This window comes from Heterodontus francisci, chromosome 43, assembly GCF_036365525.1.
Source record: "Heterodontus francisci isolate sHetFra1 chromosome 43, sHetFra1.hap1, whole genome shotgun sequence".
In the NCBI taxonomy this organism is placed as follows: Eukaryota; Metazoa; Chordata; class Chondrichthyes; order Heterodontiformes; family Heterodontidae; genus Heterodontus; species Heterodontus francisci.
Window position 1 is genome coordinate 19,799,010 of NC_090413.1, and position 22,322 is coordinate 19,821,331.

The following is a 22,322-nucleotide window of genomic DNA, read 5'->3' on the forward strand; positions in this document are numbered from 1 at the left end:
ATCTTTAGTACTGAGGGGTCACTGTACTGTCCAGGGGTCAGTATCTTCAGTACTGAGGGGTCACTGTACTTTCCAGGGGTCAGTATCTTCAGTACTGAGGGGTCACTGTACTGTCCAGCTGTCAGTATCTGCAGTACTGAGGGGTCACTGTACTTCCCAGGGGTCAGTATCTTCAGTACTGAGGGGTCATTGTACTGTCCAGGGGTCAGTATCTTCAGTACTGAGGGGTCATTGTACTGTCCAGGGGTCAGTATCTTCAGTACTGAGGGGTCATTGTACTTTCCAGGGGTCAGTATCTTCAGTACTGAGGGGTCATTGTACTGTCCAGGGGTCAGTATCTTCAGTACTGAGGGGTCATTGTACTGTCCAGGGGTCAGTATCTTCAGTACTGAGGGGTCATTGTACTTTCCAGGGGTCAGTATCTTCAGTACTGAGGGGTCACTGTACTTTCCAGGGGTCAGTATCTTTAGTACTGAGGGGTCACTGTACTTTCCAGGGGTCAGTATCTTCAGTACTGAGGGGTCATTGTACTGTCCAGGGGTCAGTATCTTCAGTACTGAGGGGTCATTGTACTTTCCAGGGGTCAGTATCTTTAGTACTGAGGGGTCACTGTACTTTCCAGGGGTCAGTATCTTCAGTACTGAGGGGGTCATTGTACTGTCCAGGGGTCAGTATTTTCAGTACTGAGGGGTCATTGTACTTTCCAGGGGTCAGTATCTTCAGTACTATTGGGTAGCTGCAAAGCCGGATGAGATATTAAACTGAGGTCCTGTGTGTCTGTCCAAGTTACTTTGAGTCTACGGGACAGAGGTAGGACATTCAGCCCAGCTGTTGCATGCTGCCCTTTACGTTCCACACAGGTCATCCCTCTTCTTCTCACCCTATTAACATATCCTTCTATACTTTTCTCCCCCATGTGCTTTTCTCGCTTGCCCTTAAATCCATCTCTGTTATTCACCTCAATTATGCCTTGTGGTAGTGAGTTCCATATTGTTACCACTCTCTGGGTAAAGATGTTTCTCCTGAATTCTCTATTGGATTTATTAGCTACTATCTTATATGTATGACCTCTCTTCTGGTTTCCATTTTCTCTCTGCCTACCTATCAAACCCCTTCATTATCTTATCAGGTCACTCCTCAGACTTCTCTTCTCGAGAGTAAAAAGACCCAGTCTGCACAGACTTTCCTGATAAGACAACTCTGGCAGTTCTGGTATCATCCTTGTGAATCTTTTTTGCACCTTCGCCAATACCTCCATATCTTTTTTGTAACATGGTGGCCAGGACTGTTCCCAGTCCTCCAAATATGGTCTAACCAAGGTTCAATAAAAGTTTAGCATAAATTCTCTGCTCTTCAATTCTATCTCTCTGGAAATTAACCCCAGGGCTTGGCTTGCTTTTTTGAAATGGCCTTGTTAACTTTTAGTGATTTATGTATCTGCACGTCTAGATCCCTATGCTCCTTCACCCCATTCACACTCTTATTATCCAAGCAGTTTGTGGCCCCTTTATTCTTCCTACCAAAATGCACCACTTCACACTTATCTACACTGAAATGAATTTGCAAATTACACATCCATTCTGAAAGTTATTTAATGTCTTCCTGTATTTTGTTGCATTTGGTGTCATTTGCAAATATTGAAATTCCTGAGTCCAAATCATTACTGTAAATTATGAACAACAGGTGGACATCAAAGAGGATTGGGACAGTCTCCTAGTCTCCCTCAACCAACACCACATAAACAGATAAAGTGCTCTTGATTCTATTGCTGTCTCTGGGATTTTGGTGGCTTCAGATGCATATATAACAAGCTACTGCACTTCAAAGTAACTCATTGTATGTGAAAAATTTGAGACAATTCTGACAGACCTGGGAATGGGAGCCTCAATAAATCAAACTTTTGCCATTCTGCACAATAATTCTTGCCTCCTCCCTCCCCCTCCCTACCTCCAGACCTGACCCTGCCCAGTAGTCAGACAAGGGCCTTGTCTTTTCAGTGCCAGGCCCAGCCCTACATCTGGTCTGGTAAGCAAGCAGAGAACTTTCTAACTGTCCCGCTGGGAGTGTGCAGCCTGGTGTACACAGAGCTCAGCAAAATGATACCCCTCCCACACCCAGGCTCTGTTGCTTGGCAGCAGGAGACACTTATATAACACCTTTCACATATTAAAACGTCTCAGGGCGCTTCACAGAAAGGCTATTAGCCAAGAGGTGACACCGAGCCACATATGGAGACTTTAGAACAGGTGACCAAAAGCTTGGTCAAAGAGAATGGTTTTAAAGGAGGAGAGAGGTGGAGACGTTTAGGGAGAATTCTAGAGCTTAGGCCCGAGATGGCTGAAGGCACAGCCATCAATGGTAGAGCAAAGGAAGAGGGGGATGCATGAGAGGCCAGAGTCGGAGGAGCGCAGCGATCTCAGAGGGTTGTCAGATCGGAGGAGGTTACAGAGATAAGGAGGGGCGAGGCCATGTAGGGATTTGAACATGAGGATGAGAATTTTAAAATCGAGGTGTTGCTGGACCAGTTGCCAATGTGGGTCAGTGAGACAGGGGGGGATTGGGTAAATGAGAACAGGACGATGGGAGATGGGAAACAAGTGCCTACTTTCCGTTCTGCAGAATCCCCTTGACGGGAATGCCCCTTCCAGTTACTGACTCCTGATCCCAACAGCTGGTCTTCCTGCAGGGCTGCTTCACTGCAACCTCCCCTTGAACAATGTTTTCACTCAATGACAACTCTTAAATACACAGAGACAAGTACCCAAACAAAAATCACCTATAACTGCACAAACCTCTTCCCCTAGAATACTGCACGATACATGTGACAATCAACTTGTTCTCTCACCATCTCCAGTGAAGTCCGTAGAAGTCAAATCTCTGGTGGATGCCAGTGATATTATTCAGCAGACAACCCGCCAGCGAATACATCAGCGGGGCAGGTGCCACCCTGCCTAATGTTCCCTATAATGTTCCCACAAAACTGGATGTACATGTGAAGAGCTGTAACCTACAGGGCTACGAACCAAGAGTTGAAAAGTGAGATTAGGCTGGATAGCTCTTTGTTTCTTGGCTGGCACAGACACGATGGGCCAAATGGCCTCCTTCTGCGCCGTAAAATTACTATGGCTCAGAGAACGCGGAACTTGCTACCAAGGGGAAGTGGGCGAGGCACAGATGTTTTCAAAAGAAAACTAGACGAGTGCATGAGAGAAAAGAGAATAGAAAGATATGCTGAAAGGCTGGGATGAGGTGGCTGGAATGTGAGGAAACTCGTGAAAAGTATGAGCAGCAACACAGATTAGTTGGGCCGAATGGCCTGTTTCTGTGCTGTGTATCCTGTGTAAAGAGTTGAGGCAGAGTGCCTTCCCTGCAGGAGGAAGGGAATGAAAAGGTCAGTCAGCTCCTCGTGGTGCTTTCAAGTCTCTTATGTTGCACTTTATCAAATACTTTTGGAAAGTCCAAATAGATCTTCCTTTTGTACACTGAGTCATTCTCATGATGAATTTGATAAAATGCAACATGCCATTTATAAACTTGTTGCTGGTTAGCTCAATGTAAGTGTTATTAATGCTCTACCTAATGACAATGTCTTATAGTCTACATATTACAGGGTTAATTCTGGGAATCTGAGTGTGGCATCCCTAATGGGGGGGGGGGGGGGGGTGGGACTGTGAAATTTATCTTAACCTTAGTCCAGTCTAGTTCTTCGAGTTGTGACTTTTGGAATTATTCATAAAGTGTAATGGAACTGGGTAATAAATCACCTCACAAAGCTCCAACAAAGTACAGTTCTCATCTCTGTATTATAAAAAGGATATAGAGACACCGGAGAAGGTGCAAAAAAGATTTACAAGGATGATACCAGAACCGAGAGGTTATAACCATCAGGAAAAATTGAACAGGCTGGGGCTCTCATCACAAAAAAGAGAAAGCAGAGGGGTGACCTGAAAAAGCTCTTTAAAATTATGAAGGATTCGATAGGGCAGATATCGAGATGTTTCCACTTGCGGGGGAGACCAGAACTAGTGACCAAAAATATACGATGGTCACTAATAAATCCAATAGGGAATTCAGGAGAAAGTTCTTTACCCAGAGTGAGAGTGTGGAACTCATTACCACAGGGAGTAGTTGCGGTGAATAGCATAGACGCATTTAAACTAGATAAGCACGAGGGAAAGAGGAATGGAAGGATATGCAGATAGGTGAAATGAAGCTTGGTGGGAGGAGGGTCATGTCGAGCATAAACACTGACACAGAACAGTCGGCAAATGGCGTGTTTCTGTGCTGTATGTAACTCAAAAATATCTAACAAATTTTTGATTTGTGTTTAGAAATCAGCCTTAAAAGTAGTTGACTGCACCAGAAACCCCAGAACTGAATATCACCACATCCTTCAGAAAGCTATTCCCTCTCCCGAACGTAGAGCCCAACACTTGCTTATATTAGCACTGGCACATAGATAGAATGCCTGGAGAAACACACACACTCAGACAAAGACAGCCAAACAGAGATAGACAGACACACACACACACAAAGACAGGCATACATTCTCACACTCACACTCACACAGACACATATAAACACATATACACACAGGCAGGCACAGAGACGCAGAGACAGCCACACACACACACACATACACACCCATAAACACACAGACTCACACACAGACAGACACACAAAGGTACACACAAACACACAGAGTGACAGACGCACACGCATACAGTCAGGCAGGCACACATCCAGAGAAAGACAGAGACACACAGAGTCAGGCAGACAGACACACACACACACACACACACACACACACAGAAGCAACAAACAGACAAACACACACAGCCAAGACATGCAACAAAATCCATTCTCACCTCTGCACCCTGCAACCCGCTAGCCTCAGTTACATTATCAGCTGCTTTTCTCTCATTCTCCTGCAGCCCTGGGTGTCTGTGACAAAGCCTGGCTGAGATGTCGAGGCTTTGATATATCACCCCCCCTCCCACACCGAGTCACACTCAGTTGCAGACTTTACTGCGAATGGGACTGACATTCTGCATCATGTGACAGTGTTTACACTTAAGGGTTTAATGTTGCCTGAAGCTGCTCAGTCTCTCCCATCAAAGACAACACCTTCCTTGCATTTTCTACTCTCATCTCATTAAACCCCCCTCCTCACCCTGGAGTGCTTCCTCTTATGATTTTTCCATTTCTTCAGCTGATGTTTTTCCTTCCCTCCTGCCTCCTCCAAACGTTCCCTGCTCTTCTCCACACGGAGCTGACTCTGACTGAGGGACGGTTCCACTTGCACCAGACACCCTTCATCACCACACCCAAGTGTACATTCCTCGCATGTGAGCTGAAGACAGCTGGAGCTCTATCCTCTCCTTGCCCAACACAGAATCCTCGAATGGTACAGCACAGAAGGAGACCATTCTGCCAACTGAGCCTGTGTTGGTTCTTTGGAAGAACAATCCAGTTAGTCCAAGCCCCCTACTCTTTCTCCATATCCCTCCAAGTTTTCCTCCTTCAAGTATTTATCAAGTTCCAATTTGAAGGCTATTGAATCTGTATCCATCTGCCTATCAGACAATGCATTCCAAATCATAACCACTTGTTGCATATAAAAAAACGCAGTCAGGATGCCCGAGCGGTCTAAGGTGCTGCGTTCAGGTCGCAGTCTCCACTGGAGGCTTGGGTTCAAATCCCTCTTCTGACACGGTCTGTTTTTTTTTTGGGGCAGCACAGTGGCGCAGTGGTTAGCACCGCAGCCTCACAGCTCCAGCGACCTGGGTTCAGTTCTGGGTACTGCTGGTACGGAGTTTGCAAGTTTTCCCTGTGACCATGTGGGTTTCTGCCGGGTGCTCCGGTTTCCTCCCACAGCCAAAGACTTGCAGGTTGATAGGTCAATTGGCCATTGTAAATTGCCCCTAGTGTAGGTAGGTGGTAGGAGAATGGTGGGGATGTGGTAGGGAATATGGGATTAATGTAGGATTAGTATAAATGGGTGGTTGTTGGTCGGCACAGACTCGGTGGGCAGAAGGGCCTGTTTCAGTGCTGTATCTCTAAATAAAATAAAAAGCCTTTCCTCATATTGCCAATCACCTTAAATCGGTGTCCTCTGGTTCTCAACTCTTCAGCCATTGGAAACAGCATCTCTTTACTTATTCTATCCAAACCCTTCTTTTCTTTTTACATATCTCCATCAAATCTCCTCTAGCCTTATCTGTTCAAAGAAGAACAACTTTCTCCAGTCTAAATGTAAACTCTCATCCCTCAAACCATACTAGTAAATCTCTTCCACACCCTCTCCAAAGCCTTCACATCCTTCCTAAAGTTTGATGTCCAGAATTGTACACAATGCTCCAGCTGGAGCCAAACAAGTGTTTTGTACAGGTTTAGCATAACTTCCTGACTTTGTACTCTATGTCTCTATTTATAGAGCCCAAGATTCCATCTGCTTTGTTAACCTGTCCTGCCACCTTCAAAGACTTGTGTACAAACACCCCCAGGTCTCACTGTTCTTTCACCCTCTTTAAAATTGTACTATTTAGCTTGAGTTGTCTCTCCTTACTTTTCCTACCAAAATGCATCACCTCACACATCCCTATAATTACAACTTGCATTTATATAGTGCCTTCTCTGTAGTAAAACGCCCCAAGGTGCTTCACAGGAGTGTAATCAGACAAACATTGACACCGAGTCAAAGCAAGAGACATAAGGTGACCAAAAGTTTGGTCAAAGAGATAGGTTTTAAGAATGTCTTAAAGGAGGAGGGAGAGATGCAGAGGTTTAGGTAAGAGGTTCCAGAGCTGAGGGCCTAGGTATGGCCACCAATGGTGGACCAATGAAAATCAGGGATGCATACGAGCCCTGAACTCAAGGAAATCATATCTTGGAGGGTTATCGGGCTGGAGGAGGTTCCAGAGATACAGAGAGGAGTGGGGGTGGGAGGAAGCGGCCATGGAAGGATTTGAACACAAAGATGAGAATTTAAAAATACCGGACTGGGACCTGATGTAGCTCGGTGAGCACAGGGGTGATGGGTGAATGGGACTTGGTGTGAGTTAGGACACGGGCAGTAGAGTTTTGCACGAGCCGAAGTTTACGGAGGGGTGGGGGGGGAGGGGGATGATGGGAGGCTGGCCAGGAAGGCACTGGTATAATTGAATCTGGAGGTAACAAAAGCACAGATGAGGGTTTTTGCCGCAGATGAGTGCAGGCAAGGGCACTTCTTGAATAGTGACCAGGAGCAGGAATATATGGTATTCCTCCACTACCTGGGTTCAGGGCTGATGAGGCAAATGATAGCCTCTTGTACCTGTCACTGTGGAATTGTGCTCCAGGAGGGAATCGATGTCTCCATGGAGAGAGAGGAGAAAGAGAAATACATGAGAGAAAAAAGAAAAGAAAAATACGGTGAAAGGTTGAGATGGGGGTAAATGGAATAGGAGAGGACTCATGTACAATATAAACACCAGTTTGGATTAGTTGGGCTGTGGTGTATAGATTAGAGATACAGCACTGAAACAGGCCCTTAGGCCCACCGAGTCTGTGCCGAACATCAACCACCCATTTATACTAATCCTACACTAACCCCATATTCCTACCAAACATCCCCACCTGTCCCTATATTTCCCTACCACCTACCTACACTAGTGACAATTTATAATGGCCAATTTACCTATCAACCTGCAAGTCTTTTGGCTTGTGGGAGGAAACCGGAGCACCCGGAGAAAACCCACGCAGACACAGGGAGAACTTGCAAACTCCACACAGGCAGTACCCGGAATCACACCCGGGTCCCTGGAGCTGTGAGGCTGCGGTGCTAACCACTGCGCCACTGTGCCGCCCTTAGTATATTCTATGTAATAATACTAGGGATAGTGGGAGGGTGGATGGGAGAATTAAAATCACCATCTGAAGCATGACAGATCCTCAATAGTAGAAAGAGAACATGAGAACATGAATTAGAGAAGGGCTCAGCAACTGGAGGAACAAATGTATGAGAAACACTGCAGAAATGCAATGGAAAAAACAGTCAAAGGCTTTCCAGTGTTAAACCTGCACATGTTTCTCATTTAATCCAGTTTAACAAAATGACTCATGACCGAGCAGCAATTTGTGCAGTCAGGAGGATGTGAGGAAATATGTCCCTCGGGGAGTCCTTTATTCACGGCCTTTCCCTGTCTACTAGCATCAGAATAAAATCGCATAACCCAAAACAGAGCACTCACGGGATCCCAACAAGGGCGTATAAGAACAGCACATGTCCCAGGGCTGGGTCAGCAACCTTCTGGCGTGCAGTGAGAGGCCCCCTCCTCTCTATTTAACAGTATTTTCTTCATCCTCTCATGCTCAATCCCCTTGACTCCACTCACTAATTAAAAGGGCTGTCAGGGCTCCCCAGGCCTCTGTTATCTCCCGCTCTCCAGGCTGAGGATCACATGCTGATCATTCCAGAACAGAAACCTCTCATCTCCAGGTAGCGTAGCTCTCGAGTGACACTAAGTCCACAGACATCCAAGAACCCCTGGAGACAGCACGGCGCTATTAACAAACAGCTTAGAACAAAGCACATAGAGCCTGAGGAACACAGAGACTCAGGAACACAGAGCCTCAGGAACACAGAGACTCAGGAACACAGAGTCTCAGAAACACAGAGCCTCAGAAACACAGAGCCTCAGAAACACAGCCCCTCAGCAACACAGCCCCTCAGAAACACAGCCCCTCAGAAACACAGAGACTCAGAAACACAGAGCCTCAGGAACACAGAGCCTCAGGAACACAGAGCCTCAGGAACACAGCCCCTCAGGAACACAGCCCCTCAGGAACACAGAGACTCAGGAACACAGAGACTCAGAAACAGAGTCTCAGAAACAGAGTCTCAGAAACACAGAGTCTTAGAAACACAGACCCTCAGCAACACAGCCCTTCAGAAACACAGTCTCAAAAACACAGCCCCTCAGCAACACAGCCCCTCAGAAACACAGCCCCTCAGAAACACAGCCCCTCAGAATCACAGCCCCTCAGAATCACAGCCCCTCAGAAACACAGCCCCTCAGAAACACAGCCCCTCAGAAACACAGAGCCTCAGAATCACAGCCCCCCAGAAACACAGAGCCTCAAAATTCTTAGCAGAGATTTGATTTTTCATAACTATCCAATCTTTATCAAATTAAAAACATTACAGACTGTGAGCCTTTCTGTTATATAAACTATTTTTTCTTGCTCGCTAATGCACCAGAGGGACGGTGGGGTGGGATGGGGGGAGGGGAGGGGAGGGGGAGGGGGAATGGATGCTGCATGGCATTAGAAAGCAATAAATCAATTAAATAAAAAGGCTGCTGTAAGTAATTACCTTGTTGTCTCTATAAAAGCCTGTCCTTTCCCCGTTTGATAAATCGCTCTAGACCATCTCAGATTATGTCTGCGTGTTTAACCTCCTCAAACTCTGACTCACTGCTTCTAAGGGCCTGACTCACTTTTTCTCCAACCAATTCAGAGTGTACAGTATTTGAAACAGTATCTACAGGATCAGGGGAATCATCCACAACAAGAGGGTTTGAGATCAGCTGCAGCCACTGGGCACTTGCTTGTATTTAAGCTCTTGAATGACGGATTTCAATACAGACCACTTTCTCTCTTTTTCCTGGGTTGTCTCCCTTTTAGTGAAAGTCCTGGTTACACATTTATGGGAAAGAACAATTTAATGCCCTCCTCTCATTGTTCTCCCCTAAAGGCACTGGATCTTTATGGATCACAGTTTTATACGTACATATGAATTAGGAGCAGGAGTAGGCCACTCGGCCCTTCGAGCCTGCTCCGCCATTCAATAAGTTCATGGCTGAACTGATTACTCCACATTTCCACCTACCCCCGATAACCTTCCAGTCCCTTGCTTATCAAGAATTATTGGACACCATTCGCCATCCAGTACCTATTCTTCAATTGTGATCCTCAGCAACGTGCGTTAACAGGCGATATTACCCTGGCGTGCATCACAGTTGAGCCCAGTCCGATGCTCACCGACATCCACATTTACCTCACAGCAGATGTCTATTTGCTATAGGTCAAGAGCAGGCACCATAGCTGTGCTCCGCCTCCTTAGTCCCGGGGCACTGAGGTCAATTGTAGCATCTCCACCACTATCCTCACTGAGATCAGTGAAATCAGCACAAATGCAACCTCAGAAATACAGACCCTCCGAAACGCACGGCCCCTCAGAAATGCAGCTTCAAAACACAGATCCTCAACAATGCAGCCTCAAAAACCCAAAGAGGCTCAGAAATGCTCCCAGCCACAGAAATACAGGTGCTCAGAAACACTGAGCCTGCTCTGTGTCACTTAGCGACACATTACACAGAGCTGGAGGGCAGCCACAAAGGCGGGGCTAAAGTGTGGCGAGTCGAAGAGACTTAGCAGTTGGCAGGAAAAAAGACAGAAGCGCAAGGGGAGAGCCAACTGTGTAACAGCCCTGACAACCAATTTTTTTCTGCAGCACCTGTGGAAGAGTCTGTCACTCTAGAATTGGCCTTTATAGCCACTCCAGATGCTGCTCCACAAACCACTGACCACCTCCAGGTACTTACCCATTGTCTCCCGAGACAGGGAGGCCAAAGAAGAAGATTTAATGGAAATAAATAGGACATCATTTTGCCCTTTGAAATTTTATAAAAACAAAACAAATCCAGCAATTTATTAAAATCTTCCATATATTCCATACTTTCTGTCAACTTTTGCCATTATAAATTCTTATGTATATATTTATAATGGAAACACCAATGTAAACTTGTCACACTGTAATTGCACCTTCTCACCAATGAAGGCGCTGCAGCTCCTCTACTGGTGAGAGAGTATAATTACATCATGATATCTGCTGTTTCTGTCATAAATATGGGCAAAGAAATTTATAATGAAAATATTAAAATAAGGACAAACTGCTTTTGAAATGGAGCCAAGTTATGTCTGTTCGGCCTGATCAATTATTCCCATCCTCTATCCTACTTCATCTGAAAATTAGTCTTCACTCTCCATATGCAACAACACTGCCAATTAATAGTTACACCTTATCACATCAAAACGTCTCAATGTGCTTCCCAAATGAATTGCTTCCCAAATGTTGCACTATCGGAGGTGCTGTTTTTTGGCTCAGTTGTTAAACCAGGGCCCCATCAACCTTCTCCAGGTGGATGGAAAAGATCCCATGGCACTATTTTGAAGACGAGCAGAGGAGTTCTCCCCAGTGTCCTGGTCAATATTTATCCCTCAATCAACATCACAAAAATAGATCATCTGGTCGCTATCACATTGCTGTTTGTGGGATCTTGCTGCACACAGTTGGCTGCCCTGTTTCCTACATTACAGCAGTGACTACACTTCCAAAGTACACAGCGCTTTGGGATGTCCTGAGGTTGTGAAAGGCGCTTTGAAAATGCAAGTCTTTCCTTACATATAACAGACAGGACAGTGTGGGATTCTGCATGAGGACTGAATGGGGAGGGTATTATAGACGATATAACACAGTAATCTTTGTACTAGGGGAAATCAGCCAGTTTGACACAGTGGCACTGTCTGGTTCCGTACATTTCCATGTTTCAAAGTGGTTTGGGATGTAATGATTCCACTGGGGATTCTATACAGTGGGAATGACGGGAAGTGGTTTGACCCGTTTAGATTGTACATAGTGAAATGGGTCTGGTTGCAGTGGAAGACTAGAGTTTTCTCAGCTGTAGCTTAGTTCTCAGTTCTGAGTTGTGTCTGTATTTAGAGCGGGTATGGCTGCATTCCCGTCTTAATGAATATAAATTGTTTGACATTTTCCTCTGTAGAGAATGCACGATGAGCACTGTGGGTCCGTGAACATGTTCAGATGGACCAGGCAGGATAATACGCAGGAAAGGTGGGGTCTGACCATTCAAGGATCTATTTCCTGTTTCGAATCCCTCAGAGACTCCGTCAACCCTGCACATTCAAAACAAGGCCAGCTTTCCAAAAATGTTATTTTAATGATTAAATCCTGTGCTCTTGTTAGGAATTCTTGGAGCAAGCACTAAGGGCTGAGCAAGTCTCGCCAGTGAGAGTTTCCAACTCTATTTGGGCATATTCCTGGAGGTTGCATCACATGAGGCTCCCTCCTCCAACTGCCCCGCCCGGTTAAACAGCTTTTTTTCCCCCTCTAACCAACACCCCATCTGCGGTATTTTTGGAATTAATAACCAAACTTATTCAAAGAAAAAGGAACAAAAAGCGCACCTTTTTTTTTTGTAGTGCCTCGATGATTTTTCTGCTGGGTTTGCTCACAGCACTTTATCAGCCTTTCACTCCTGGAGACTCCAGGCCAATCCTAGCGGGTTGGCAACCCTACTCTGCAGCCAGCTGGGATTGGACCATCTGCAGTTTGATGTCTGTCAGTCGGGCCCGTCTAATGAAACGTCCGCCCAGGATCAGCTCGCCATACATAAGAGGCAGGAATGGGGCTCCGGTTACGGACTGATCGGCGAGTCATCAGCCTCAGAAGTAGTTGGTCCCATGCCCTGTTTCATCTGCTGTTTCTCACTCATTCCACAGGAAGATACTACTACTTGCCACTGAGTCATACAGATCAGGGAAGTCCCGCGTTTCAGCCCTGCCTGTGCTTGCCTCAGCAGTGCTGTCAGGACAAATAGCATCAATATCCTTGGCTAGAGAGAGGGAAGGCACAAAATATCGATCAGCCAGGGTTCTCAGCCCCTGGTCACTATCCAATGATTTCTGATGGAAGACACTTGTGTAGATGTCAGACGTGGTCTTACATCAGCCATGGCAATGTGATAAGGACTGGATAAACACTTTCAGCGATGTTGGCTGAGGGATAAATATTGGCTAGGGCACCGGAGATGACTCCTCTGCTCTTCTTTGAAATAGTGCTGTGGCATCTTTTACATCCACCTGAGAGAGCAGACGTGGCTTCGGTTTAATGTCTCATCTGAAAGGTGGTACCTCCGACAATGCTGCACTCCCCCAGTACTGCAACGTGAGTGCCAGCCTGGACTCGAGTCTCTGGAGTGGGGCTCGAACCCACAATCATCTGATTCAAAAGGCCAGAGCACAACGCACTGAGGCAAGGCTCTCGAGCACATGTCCCACCTGTCAGTCAGTTAAATGACAGCAACGTCTTGCCCGCCCAAGAGCCATCTGCATACGCTGAGAGAAACAAGGCTAGAAACAGAGCAGATGATAGGTCTCTGATACTCACTGCGTAAAACAGAGGAAGATGCAGAAACACATGGCTTCAACTGTCTGCTTTATTATCATCATTCATTCTTGGGACATGGGCGTCGCTGGCAAGGCTGACACCTCGCAGTTAAGCAGGAGAAAACGCAGTTCCATTTTTATTCTCTGGTGACTGGGATCAGCCAGCCAGCCAGCTGGCACAGACGAGTGGAGCTGAATCGCCCAGTCTCACCGTATATGGTATTCATTTTGAGAGAAAACAAGCAGAACATTTTTTTGTTCAAGCCACTGGCAGTAGCATTTCCTCTCATTCACTGTACAGGCGAAGGAGCTTCAGACAAAGCTTACAAGGTCTCCTTCCAGTCTTAGAGGATGCTCAGGGTTAGTCAGACACCCATTTGAGAGTGCCTGGATCCTCCCAGCATAACAAACATCCTTCACCAACTCCGACCCCTGTAGAGTAGTCCAGGTTAACTCAACTGATTGACATTTTCAGGGAACAATTCATGTAACTGAGTCGCCATCCTGGTTCAGACTAGCTGTGTTGGACGGTGTTGCAAACCAATTAGAGTTGCCAACCCTCTAGGATTGTCCTGGAGCGTCCAGGAATTGAAGATTAATCAGGATACTGCTGGGAGCAACACCCGGGAGAAAATCACTGGGGTGTTAAAAAAGACTGGTGTTATTTTATTTATGTTGAACATTTACATTTATCAGTTACAAAAATATTGGAGAGAGAAGAAAAACGGCTGATACACCAATACTTGAGATTAATAAGGATATTAATTGAGGGTAATAAGCATCGTCTTTCTCTTTCTCTGTGGAAAGGCAATGCACCCGGAGGATGGACCAATGGCGGGAGTGTGGGGTGGGGCAGTTTGAGGGGAGAGGTCATAGAATCATCGAACAGTTACAGTACAGAAGGAGGCTGTTCAGCCCATCATATCCATGCAAAACCGCTCAGCTAGTCCCACTCCCCTGTCTTTTCCCCATACCCCTGCAAATTCTCTTTGGAGAATTACCTAATTCCCTTTTGAAAGCCACGATTGAATCTGCCTCCACCACTCTCTCAGGCTGCGCATTCCAGATCCTCACCAGTTGCTGTGTAAAAACTTTTGCCTCACGTCGCTGTGTTCTCTTTTGTCATTCCCCTTAAATCAGTGTCCTCTGGTACTTGACCCTTCTGCTACTGGCAACAGTTTCTCTCTATCTACTCCATCCAGACCCCTCATGATTTTCAACACCTCTATCAAATCTCCTCCCAATCTTCTCTTCACCAAGGAGAAGTCACAGCTTCTCCAATCTATCCACATAACTGAAGTTCTGCATCTGCTGAACCATTCTCGTAAATCTTTTCTGCGCCCTGTCTAATGCTTTCACATCCTTCTGAAAGTGTGCTGCCCAGAATTGGATACAATACTCTAGTTGAGGGCAAACTAGTGTTTCATTAAGGTGTACCATAACTCCCATGCTTTTGTACTCTATGCCTCCATTTATAAAACTCAGGATCCCACATGCCTTATTAACCACTTTCTCAACCTGCCCTGCCACCTTCAACAATTTGTGCACATACACCCCATGTCTCTCTGTTCCTGCACCTCCTTTAGAATCGTATCTTTTATTTTATATTGCTTCTCCTTGTTCTTCCTACCAAAATGCATCCTTCACACTTCTCTTCATTAAATTTCACCTGCCGAGTGTCTACCCAGTCCACCAGCCTGTCTATGTCCTCTTGAAGTTGATCACTATCCTCCCCACAGTTCACAATACTTCAAAGTTTTGTGTCAACTGCAAATTTTGCAATTGTGCCCTGTATACCCAAGTACCCAAATCATTAATATAGATCAAGAAAAGTAATGGTCCTAATGTGATCAAAGCTCCTGGAATACATGCAAGTTGGCAACCTTAAGTCCAATCCTGGTATTTCTTCTTCTTCTTTGGCCTCCTTGTCTCGAGAGACAATGGGTAAGCGCCTAGAGGTGGTCAGTGGTGTCAGTCGCTGTGAGGCAACTATGGAGTGACCTCTCCATGGCGCATGCCTGGGCGAATGTATGGAGGTTGAGAGTTGCCCAAGCGTCAAAACCCCCCTCTCGGCCTTTCTGGTGGGGTCCAAAGGAGTGCAGAGCACGACGTTTGGCACCGGTATGGCTGCAGGAACTGCCGGAAACATGCCAAAGGTGACACATGACCGCCTACGGGGTTCCACTCCGGATTTTCTGTTAGGGTTTACTCCCTTAGCCGTGGTCTCTCCCGAGACGCCCACAAGGCAGCTGTTCATTTGACAAATAAAACAAGTTAGGGTTATACCCTCATAACCAAAAAATACTTGCTGCAGTCAGGTGGGAGTTGAACAGTGCAAACCACCCTCACCAGGTATTTATTGGTGACTTTATCCTGCAGATGGGCAATGACATCAATAAGCAGCAGGAAAATAAACTCAGACGTTGTTTTGGTCTCGAGCTTATCTTCAGGGAAATGGAGATAATTATTCACCGAGATTATAGGGTTAGAACGAAGTGAAAAGAATTTTTTAATTCAGCAAAAGTATTCCAACCAGCATTTCAATAATATTTAGGACATGTCATTCTGATTATCTCTCCCTCTATCATTGTCCAGACACAGTGTACACACATCTGGTACGGCTGGTGGTCTACCCTCATCATATTTCTTGCCCCTCCCCCTCCCACTGTCACCACTGCCTCTGGGGAAATGCTTCAGTTTCACGCTGCAGCGAGAGGGAGGAAACAGACTGTGGGTAACAGGGCAGAACTTCAGGTTTCCCTTTTAACATTGGAAGAAAAAGAAAGTTATATCGAAAAAGTTTGACCCTGAAATAGCCAGCATTTATACAACTCCTCATCTCTCATACTGCTTGACATTCAGGGCAGGTACAGCACGGGCTAGATAAACAGTAAACCTCCTTCTACACTGTTGCATGAAACACTAGCTGGACAGGTACAGCACAGGGTTAGATACAGAGTAAAGCTCCCTCTACACTGTCCCCATCAAACACTCCCAGGGCAGGTACAGCATGGGATTTTAATTTGAGTTTTTTTGTTTATTTATCTGGTTTTAATAAAGTTATTAAAAAAAAAATGGGATTTTCTGCTGCCTGATTGAGGACTGCAGAGTGGATAACAAGGTTCAGCTGACTGTGGCTGTGTGCTGGAGGCTGGAAGCTGGAAGCAGTGTGACTGCTGCAAGAGGAAGACTGAGACTGAAAGGAAGGTTTTTCCATTTATCCCTGGCAACAAAGGAGGAAAACAGGAGGCCAAAACAGCTGACAGCTCTTGTGAGTTTCGCTTTTTGAAGCCCTTTCATTGATTGTTTTGGGGAGGGGGAAAGAAGAGACCTAAAGACCTTGGGTGGGGCTGTTTTGTTTGAACAGGGAGCTCCAGTGTTTAACAGCTTTGAATAGGAGCTCCCTCACCACCCCAAAGACATAGCCAGGGCTCGCTGGAGCTGCCCAGGTGAAGAGACTTTCTCTTTTCTGTTTTCCCTCAACACCGGAAGCAAAGAGTGTCTGTCTCAGGTGAGACATCGTTCCCCCCACCCCACCAACTGGAAGACCAGCGAAAGCAGTGCCTTAAAGAAATATTGACAGAGAGACTGATTCCTCCTGACCTCTCCTTCAGCCTCTCTCCCTGTTCGTAATCTCCAGCAGAGTATATGTGGGACAATTAATTTTTTTTTTCCTTTCTCTCAAACTCTGTTTTATTCAATGGTGGGTGTGACTCTTCTGCCCTATGGCTTCACAGTCCTCTCCGGTGGCGGATCCTTCCTATGCTGCAACAGCTGCTGCAGCCACTCCTGTATCCCCGTCACCATTTAAAATCTTGATATCAAAGCATGGGGTGAAGACCTACACCCACCTAACTATGACTATTGAGGCTTGTGTTAATGTAATGCCCCTTGGCCATTGTCGCAGCCTCAAAGATGTACGGGAAGGCAGTGTTTTTCCTGAAGACCGAGCGGGTGGTGGGCCTGGCCCTGAGCAGGGGGCTCACCGTGGGCGGGACTTTCCAGCCAGTGGACCTCCTGGACGCCACTGCACAGCATGTGGGGGAGGTGAGGTCGGGGATCACCCCAGTCCCACTTAGTCTTTGGGAGAACAGCCTCTGGCATGTCTACTCCTTCCGCCGCCAGCTATTTATGCAGCTGGCGCGGGAGGAGGTCTTGGAGGGCCAATTTAATGTTGCGTCCCAGGGGGCGGCCTACCGCATCTTCTGGACCTCAGACGGGGCGCGGTGCCATGCCTGCAACGGGGTGGGCCACGTTTGCAAGAACTGCCACAACCTCCTGGCCACCAACCCCACCTCGACGGCCCAAGGTGGCACCGCTGCACCCCCTCCCACTCCCCCTACACTTCCAACAGACATCGCTCAGGTGGTTCTGGAGACCGTGGTTTTCACAGCCTCCCGTGGGGAGGTGGGGTGCCCGTCTGAGTGGAAGACGCAAAGAAAGAATAAATACTGAGAGGCGCATCTCCTGGACAATGTGGCACAGCCCGAGCCTGAGTTCAGCCCAAGGCCTGATCCCAGGGGGGCGATTACGCATGGGTCCTGGGGGAAAGCCTGGCGACCGGTGAGATACCCCTCTCGTGGCACAGGGTAGTCAGCATCCTGTTGCCTAAGAGTGGCAATCCCTGCCTGCTTAAGAACTGGCATCCAGTCTCCCTCCTTAGCCAATTATAAGATCTTTGCCCAGGCTATGTCTATCTGCCTGGGCTCTGTGCTGGCCCACATGGTCCACCCCGACCAGTCCTATATGGTCCCGGGCTGGTCCATCCAGGACAAAATCCCCCTGGTCTGTCAGTCGCCTTTCTCTCCCTCGTTCAGGAGAAGGTGTTCAAGAGGGTGGATCACGAATATCTTTTCAGGACTCTGCGCGCATTCGGACTCGGGTCCGACTTTTATACCCCACCGCAGAGTGTTTGGTCAAAGTTAAGGGGTCCTTGATGGCGCCCCTTCGCTTTGGGAATGGAGTGCCTCAGGAATGCCCCATGTCCGGCCAATTACATACCATTTGCGTGGAGCCGTTCCTGTGCCTGCTTTGCAGGAGGGCCGGCCATGCGGGTCATCCTCTCGGCTTACGCCGATGACATGCTCCTCGTGGTCACAGATCCCGTTGACTTGCGGAGGATTCACGATTGTCAGAAGACCTTTTCTGCGAGGATCAATTGGGAGAAATGTTCTGGACTCCTGGTGGATCAGTGGCAGGTGGACTCCCTGCTGGAGGAGTTAACACCTTTTGCGTGGAGCACCATGCACCTCCTCTTTCTGGGAGTCCACCTTAGCCCCACTGAGGAAGCCTGGCCGGCAAACTGGCAGGAGTTGGAGGCTAAAGTCACCACTTGACTGGGGCATTGGACAGGACTGCTTCGAGTGCTTTCCTATAGGGGCCGAACGCTAGTTATAAACCAACTGGTGGCCTTGATGCTGTGAGTGGTTGGTCACTTTGGCCCCGCCCCCTGCATTTGCCACCAAGATCCAGAAGAAGCTCCTCAATTTCTTCTGGGGCAAGAGGAAATACTGGGTCTCTGCCGCGGTCCTGAGTCTCCCAATCGAGGAAGGTGGCCAGTCACTGGTGCGCGTCCATACCCAGGCTGCGACTCTTCACCTTTGGACCCTGCAGAGATACCTGTACATCGAGGGTCCTCCCAGATGCTGTGCGCTGGCAACGTATTTTGTCCACCGGGACACAGCCTTCAAGATGACACACAGCTCCCAGCAGAGAACGTTAGCCACGCCTCTCTGAGGGAGTTGCCTATCTTTTACCGGGATCTATTCAAAGTCTGGAACATGGTCGCCTCCACTCAGGGCGCTCCCCTGCCGGCGGAGGAGAGCGCCTCGGCTGTCCGGGTGGCCGGCTCTGGGGAGGGACCAACGGGTGGAGGAGTAGCTGAAGCCTCCGAGACACCCCTCACTGTGGGTGACTACTGGGCTCGGGATTGTGGAGTGCTCCCGGCCGAGCTGACCTCTGCATGGCCGGAACTGCTCATCAGTACCAGGCCCCAAAACCCTCCTCGGGAGCCGGTCCCACAAATCCGAGTCACCTCTTGGAAATGCCCTCCGTGCCATTCAACATGGCACGGAGGGGTTTCCTTATTCGGGCTTCTCCTGCATACTCTCCACTTCCTCACCCTCGTCTGCTGCCCGGACACACCGTGGCGGTCTGTATTGCCATCTGGCGGCGAGGGGAAACCCCGGTGGAGGTCTCTCTATATGGGAGTCCTCCCCCTATACATCAGAGACCTGGGGTGGAGGGTGCTGCTCAGGGCAGTCCCGTGCAATAGAATTTTAAGTAGCTATATGGACTCCTCGGCCGCCTGTAATTTCTGTGGCCTGGACAAGTCCGTGTTCCATGTATATATGGAATGTGCGAGGTTGCAGCCCCTGTTTGAGTATTTAAAGGGGCTGCTCCTCAGGTTTTGGCTGCACTCCAGCCCCACGCTCCTGATCCTTGGGCGCCCGGTGCGGAATGGGGTGGGCCGGGAGGAGGATCTCCTTGTTGGTCTGTTCCTGGGCCCGGCCAAGGTGGCAATTCACAGGTCCAGGCTGCGGGCTGTCGGGGGGATCCGTCTGTCCTGATTGGCTGCCCCTCTTCCGAGGTTACTTTTGCGCCTGGGTGTCCCTGGAGAGGGAGCATGCTGTGTCTGCCAGTTCGCATGAGGCTTTCCGCGACCGGTGGGCACCGCAGGGGCTGGAGTGCATCATCGAAGCAGACAATGCTATTTTCATTTGAGTTTTGTTTTATTTATCTGTTTTTAATAAAGTTATTTTTAAAAAATGTACATAAAGGGGGCCTGGGGAATAAAGGCCCCCTCAACAAAAAAAAGGTTAGATATGGAGTAAAAAAAAAGTTAGATACAGAGTAAAGCTCCTTCATCATTTTGAGTAGCATTTAGATCTTAGTTCCAACCATGGGAGAGAACTGACATCATGTCTTTCTGACCATCCGCAGAGCAAAGATACAGAAAGAGGAGATGGCTCAGTTGTAATAAAACATATCTGAGATGTGCTTAACTCCAAATTAATATAAACCCTAGTTAAACACAGAATCCTAATGGACCAAACGCCTTCCCATTCACTCCTATTGTCTAGAATCCCAAACGGACCAATCTTTTTCCCATTCAGTCCCATTGTGCAGCCACTACTTTCATATGAGGGGAAAAGCTTATAATGAGATATCCAGATTCCCAATCCATTCATTGTTCTCCTGAGATGGAGATTAGAGAAATGAGGTGCCTCCCACAACAGATGTCAGTGGGCAGGTTGATGTGATGTTCCATGGTCTGAGACATAAGGCCACAATCACACCAATGAAACAAACCCCTCTCATTGACTCCCATTGCATAGAGTACCAATGGACCAAACCCCTTGAGGGGCAGAGATCAGGCAGTATGAACAGAACTGGATCAGCCCTGCGGAGGTCCTTAAAGTTTGAGCTATCTAAAATGTTTAAATTACAGTGTGTAAGTTTAGTGTATGAACATGTTACGTTAATAGCACATGCAGCCATTTCTAAGGCTATATACAGCGAAACACAATCCTTGTGACAAACACATGAAGAAAATTAACCTGGACCATCAGCATCTCATAGACAACACCTTTGTTGGGGAATATGTGAATTATAAGAAGCAGTTGGAATCACCTGACTCTTAAAACTGACTCCAAGTAACACACGATGTTGTATCTAACCTGACTAGTGGATTCAGCCTCGTAGTGGTTACAATGAGCTTGTCAGTCACTCTGTATGCCTAGATTCTATTGACCCTGGTCAGCCAGTATCAATCTCTCTTGCCCTGATGTATTCTAGCTAAGATGCCCAGGAAAATAAACTGATTAAGAGGATTCCTTTGTAGTAAGTGACTTTAGTCCTTTGAGAATTGAGCTCTGACCCAGACAGAAACAGCCTCAGACGTCAGGCTGGAATGTGAATACTCAGGATGTCTGGGGTCATAAGGCAAAATAGCTCAGCTTTATTAAAAATAAACAGAAGATGCAGTATATTAGTATTTAAAAACTCAATATAGAAAGGTAATATTTCCAACGACTGGGTCACAGAGTGGTGCAACACTGACTTCTAACCTCTGAGGCGCCTGGGTGGGTATCCAGCCTAGTCAGAGAGACTCAAGGTCTCTTCTCACTCAAGGTAGCTGTACAGTTAGTGAACTCCTCTTTCATCTCTGGGATCTGGGCTTGCATCCTCTAAGGCACAATGAGATGAAGAGCTCTTGTCTTGAGCTCCATTATGAATTGAAAGTGATATGATTCTGGGGTAGTCTGCGCCTGATCCCTGGTAGGCAACGGTTTACATCCCCCCCCCCCCCATTTTATTCATGTATTTGCTTCCAATTTTTGATTCTGCCAGGTTTCATGTCATACCTAGGCCAAGAGGGTGCCACCCGCAGTGTTAAGTGCTGCCGCTGAACGGTGAGGCAAAGTGTTTAAGTGGTACACTGTGGGCGGGATCGCAGCACCCCATCTGATCATATTCAAGGATGGAGAATTACAGCATCACACTTACTAGCAGGCAACACACTCTAAATGCCAGAATCAGATTGTTTAATTTTTTTTAACACATCTGGCAGATTAATATCAGTGTAATGTCTCCTCCAATCTCTCTAGTTAAACACCTGATACGAAGGTCAGAATTTTCCCTGCAAGCTTCCGCACCCTGCCCTCAGGGTCAAATGATTTTCCCGGAATTAGCCAATTAATGACCAGAGAGTAGGCCCGCCATCCAATTAAGGATGTTGAGTGGGCTCTCAAAGCTGGAGGGCCAAAAGGAGGCCCTCAACCACTGAAGAAGCAGCAGGATACCATGGCAGATAAGTGAGGCAGAGGACACCCCCAAGTTGAGGTGCCCTCTTCCCAATTTATTCAAATCTTAAATTTTAAAAAAAGGCCTTAGCACCCAGGCCACCATTGTGGAATCGGAATCCCTCCATTCCCTCCAGCTGAATTCAGGCAGGCAGGGAGGGCCTCTAAGCCTGCCTGGAGCACTGGCCCCCGGCCTGTCGCTGGGAGGCCACCTCCAAGCTGCTGCACTGGCCCCCTCCACTGGCTGGGACCTGGAAATCCCAGGTGGCCTCCGACAATAGGCCTTAA

At 47.5% G+C, this 22,322-nt stretch overlaps 1 protein-coding gene across 9 annotated transcripts in view; it reads right to left on the reverse strand.

The window, feature by feature from the left end:
• Window positions 1–22,322, reverse strand: part of LOC137355679 (KN motif and ankyrin repeat domain-containing protein 2-like) — a 129,121-nt gene that overhangs the window by 37,251 nt on the left and 69,548 nt on the right. Inside the window, exon 1 of one of the 9 annotated variants that reach the window (XM_068021098.1) lies at window positions 12,250–12,268. The exons of 5 other annotated variants lie outside the window; for them this stretch is intronic. The gene's annotated coding sequence lies outside the window, so the exon portion shown is untranslated. Of the gene's footprint in view, window positions 1–4,868; window positions 4,899–8,231; window positions 8,249–9,355; window positions 9,372–12,249; window positions 12,269–22,322 lie in introns of those variants that run through there. 3 more of the 9 variants (XM_068021100.1, XM_068021099.1, XM_068021097.1) reach the window with 3 other exon arrangements.